The following is a 5,176-nucleotide window of genomic DNA, read 5'->3' as shown; positions in this document are numbered from 1 at the left end:
TGCCAATAAGATGCTTAACTTTATTCCCAAGGATCAAAATGGTGACCTTTTACTGATACCCATAGGCAAGAAACCAGAAAAACCTTCTATCAAGTTTTATTTTCTTATTAAAACTTTGTTAAGGAGTTTATATCTGATGCAGAGATAAATGGGCAAACAATGAAAGTTTCCGAGGAATAAGGAGATGCAGATTGACTACATTTTTAGAAAAATGATCAAAACAGGAGAGTGAAGTATGGACTGCCTTGGGAAGAAGCTGAAAGTTGGGAGCTCAGCTATATGAAAGAGAATTATAAAACTTGTTAGGCTCGGTAATATTTGATCACCGCCAAGCAAGAACTCTCTGACTCTTGGTGCTATTAGGCAATGGCTGATATGACTAGAAGGAAATGAAATTCAGTGATGAAGAAAAACATTTTTATGGTAAAAAGACAGTGCTTACTTGTGCCTGGCGCTGTGTGCAGAACTGAGGTAGGTACAAGCTAATCAGATTGGACACCACAGTCTATGTCCCATGAGGGGCTCACAATCTTAATCCCCATTTTACAGATGAGCTAAATGAGTCACAGAAAAGTTAGGTGACTTGCCCAAAATAACACAGCAGACAAGTGTCAGAGCTGAGATTAAAACCCAAGTGCTTCTGACTTCCAGGGTCATGCTCTAAACACTAGGCCACACTTCTGCTTGTTGATTGAGAAATAAGTTCCTTAATATTTATTGAACACCAATGAAATGGCAGCATATCCTATTGGAAAGAGCATAACTCCAGGAAGTGTCTAGAAAACCCCGATTTTAATCCCAAACCTGTCACTGGGCTGCTGAAGGGCCTTATACATTAATTCTCTTATTTCTCATCTGTCACATTACTTTTCCTATGTCTTTGAAAGTGAGCCTTGTGTGGGACAGGGACCATCTGACCTGAATATCATGTACTCCAAATATCTACCCCAATGGTTAACTCACAAACTAAAAAATGATCATAATAACGTTGCAGACCTTGTAGCAGATATAATGAGTTCTTACTGAAAACGAGGTAGTCACGAAGATATAAGCCAAAACACACAGAGCTGGGATTAGAAACCAGGTTTCTTGACGCCCAAGTTAGAGTTCTTTCTACTAAACCAGCCCACTTTTCTCCAGTTTTTATGCAGATAGGGATTTGTGGCTTGTTGTTACAGTGCTGTACACACAGTAAGTTCTTAATACATACGATTGAACGAATGTACAGCTTAACAGATATATAACCATAGAGCTATGAAGCTTGATTTACAAAGGAACCCACCCCTTCCCCTTATTCTCATTCATCTTGTCACATAGACAACTTCTCCCCAATCTCAATTTAATCTCCAAGACTGTTTGACTTTTAATGCCCTCACTGAGATGTGAGGTTTTGTTTCAAGCTTTTGTCAGATCCTAGTAGTGTGTCTCTCCAACACCAGAAATGATGAGACTCACTGTCAACTGATCATCTGTCTTCTGGTCAAGAGGCAAACATCCCAAGGATAGAAATACTTCTCACTGAAAGAGGCTGGAATATTGAACACATACCCAAGGATTGGTGCGTAGCTATTGTTTTCATGAGTATACTTGATTTATTCTTATGAGAAAAACAAAGTCTTGAGGAAAGACAATCCTTGTTAATACCCCAGTAAAATATATCAGAAATGTCAAGGATTTCAGGACTCTAGATGTAAATCGGGCCTGTGACTGGGACCAGAACCGGGACTGGCACTGGAAGAGAGATGGCAAGGATGGCTGCAGTCACCAGGGAAGGGACAATGATTTGCCAGCTGCCAAGTCCCTCGGCCTGAGCATGACTGCAGTATACAGCCTGCTGAATAGATTCATTTCCATCCTGCAGAGAATGAGGATTGCCCGGACCAAGAGACAAGGAACTTCCTATTTGATGGACATAGTTTGGTGGTCTGGCATGATTGCAATGGCTCTTGGTCAGATTGGAAATTTCCTAGCCTAACTGCTGTTCCTTTTGTGCTGGTGGCACCTCTGGTTGCGCTAGAAGTTTCATTTGGGTCCATATTACCATCTTACCTGCTGAAGGTAAAGTTGGGCTGTTTGCTAAGGTGTGCCAGTTATGTTGCTCTCATTATTCATTCATCAAAATCTGAGAGTGTAACAACCTAGGCTGAGCTAACAAAGGGAAACTTACAAATCCAGAGTTTGTTGGTTTTCTCTGCATTGTGCTCCTCATGCTTCCCCTGCTGATCTTTGGGTTGCACCAGCAAATGGACCCACTAATATTATTGCAGCTGTAGAGTAAGTGGTTAAAGCCCTCACCAAACTATGTCAACAGGTATGGCTAACCACTCAAAGGCCATCTGATTGGAAGAGATCAGTTTATGTTCCAATACTGAAGGAAGGAGATACAACGAAATGTGACAATTATCGTACAGTTTTCTTAATCTCGCATACCAGCAAGGTACTACTAAAAGTTATACAGCATTAGATGGAGGCCTACATGGAACACCAACTGCATGATATTCCAGCAGGATTCTGGGAAGGATGAAGGACATGAGATATTATTGTTGATATCTGTTGGATAATTGAAAGAACAAGAGAATATCAAATGAAGTCAGCATGTGCTTTTTGATTATGTGTCTATAATTCTATTTATTTATATCGATGCCTGCTTACTTGTTTTGATGTCTCCCCCCCCTCTAGACTGTAAGCCTGCTGTGGGCAGGGATTTTCTCTCTTTACTGCTGCATTGTACTATCCAAGTGATTGGTACAGTTCTCTGCACGCAATAAGTGTTCAATAAACACGGTTGAATGAGTGAATGAATAAACTACAACCTTGGAATGGGCAGGCCATGTGTTTCCAACCGTATTATAAACATTTATTATTCATTCATTCACTCATTCATTCAATCATATTTATTTAGCACTTACTGTGTGCACAGCGCTGTATTAAGCAGTTGGAAAGTACAATTCAGCAACATATAGAAACATTCCCTACCTACCAATGAGCACAGAGTCTAGGCGGGGGAGACAGAAAGCAAAACAAAACAAGTAGACAGGTATCAATATCATCAAAACAAATAGAATTATAGCCAAATGTACATCATTAATAAAAGATAGTAATAAATATGTACACATAGGCACAAGTGCAGTGGGAAGGGAAGAAGGTAGGGCAGAGGGAGGAAGTGGGCACAATGAGGAGAGTAGGAAGAGCAGATGACAAGGGGGGCTCCGTCTGGGAAGGCATCTTGGAGGAGGTGAGCTCTCAGTAGAGCTTTGAAGGGAGGAAGAGAGCTAGCTTTGTGGATGTGTGGAAGGAGGGCATTCCAGGCCAGAGGTAGGACGTGGGCCAGGAGTCAAAGGGAGAACAGATGAGAACAAGGCACAGTAAGGAGGTTAGAGACCGAGGAGTGGAGAGTAGGGGGTGGGATGTAGAAGGAGAGAAGGGAGGTGAGGTACGAGGAGGCAAAGTAATGAAGAGCTTTGAAGCCAATAGTGAGGAGCTTTTGTTTGTTACGGAGGTTGATAGGCAACCATTGGTAATTTTTGATGAGGAGTGTGACATGCCCAGAGTATTTCTATACAGAGATAATCTGGGCAGCAGAGTTAAGTATAGACTGAAGCAGGGAGAGACAGGATGATGGGAGAGCAGAAAGGAGGCTGATGCAGTAATCCAGTCGGGATAGGATGAGAGATTGAACCAGAAAGGTAGCAGTTTAGATGGAGCAGTTTCCGCCGCCGGGAGGCCGGTGAGTTGGGCGCGGCATAGTTCTTGGCGGGGGGGGGGGCTGGTTTTCGGGGGACTGAGGGAACTGAGGCACAGATAATAATAGCAATAAATGTAATTGTTATCGACGAGTAACAATTAACCCCCCCATCTTACCTCCTTCCCTTCCCCACAGCATCTGTATATATGTATATATGTTTGAACATATTTATTACTTTATTTATTTATTTATTTATTTTACTTGTACATATCTATTTATTTTATTTTGTTAGTGTGTTTGATTTTGTTCTCCGTCTCCCCCTTTTAGACTGTGAGCCCACTGTTGGGTAGGGACTGTCTCTATATGTTGCCAATTTGCACTTCCCAAGCGCTTAGTACAGTGCTCTGCACATAGTAAGCGCTCAATAAATACGATTGATGATGGGGAGGAAAGGGCAGATCTTGGCTATGTTGTGAAGGTGAGGTTTTGGTGACATATTGGATGTCTGGGGTGAATGAGAGAGCGGAGTCAATAATGACACCAAGGTTGCGGGTTTGTGAGATGAGAAGGATGGTAGTGCCATCCACATTGATGGGAAAACCAGTGAGAGGACAAGGTTTGGGAGGGAAAATAAGGAGCTCAGTCTTGGACATGTTTAGTTTTAGGTGGCGGGCAGACATCTTAGATGGAGATGTCCAGAAGGTAGAAGGAGATATGAGTCTGGAGGGAGAGAGAGAGAACAGGGGAGGAGATGTAGATTTGGGTGTCAACTATCATGTAGAGATGATAGTTGAAGCTGCGGGAGTGAATGAGTTCACCAAGAGAGTAATTAGAGATGGATAACAGAAGGGTACAAGAACTGACCCTTATAAGGAACCCCAACAGTAAGGGGATGGAAGGGGTGGAGAAGCCCATGAAGAAGACTGAGAATGAGCGGCCAGAGAGATAAAGAGAGAACCAGGAGAGGACAAAGTCTATGAAGCCAAGGTTGGATAATGTGTTGAGGAGAAGGGGATGGTCTACAAGTGTCAAAGGTACAGTGCTCAGCCCACAGTTAAGTGCTCAACAAATATATTGATGATGATGACTTTGAACAGCTGGTCAGAAATCCAAATGGGGGTTGCTAATACCTTCTCATCTACTGGGAGGTGGAAAAGTTGCCCGGGGAACTCATCCACTCACATGGTTTCAGCTGCCATCTCTACATGGATAACTCCCAAATCTATGACGCTAGCCATGACCTCTAATCTAACCTGCAATCCCTCATCTCCTAATGTCCCCAGGACACCTCCTCTGTGTCTGCCAGTTCAAACTCAACATGCCAAAAACAGTCCTCTACTCATAGAAGCAGTGTAGCTTAGTGGTAAGAGCATGATCTTCCACCACTTTGCTGTGTGACCTTGGGCAAGCCACTTAACTTTTCTGTGTCTCAGTTACCTCATCTGGAAAATGGGGATAAAGACTGTGAGCCCCAAACGGGACAACCTTATT

At 42.8% G+C, this 5,176-nt stretch overlaps 1 pseudogene; it reads left to right on the top strand.

The window, feature by feature from the left end:
* The first annotated feature begins 1,751 nt into the window (after positions 1-1,751).
* LOC119946661 lies at positions 1,752-2,278 on the top strand (annotated as a pseudogene).
* Positions 2,279-5,176: the final 2,898 nt, after the last annotated feature.

The sequence above is a fragment of the Tachyglossus aculeatus genome, chromosome Y2 (assembly GCF_015852505.1).
Source record: "Tachyglossus aculeatus isolate mTacAcu1 chromosome Y2, mTacAcu1.pri, whole genome shotgun sequence".
Taxonomy (NCBI): domain Eukaryota; kingdom Metazoa; phylum Chordata; class Mammalia; order Monotremata; family Tachyglossidae; genus Tachyglossus; species Tachyglossus aculeatus.
The sequence above is the reverse complement of the archived record's forward strand: the minus strand, read 5'-3'. Positions and strand labels throughout refer to the sequence as shown.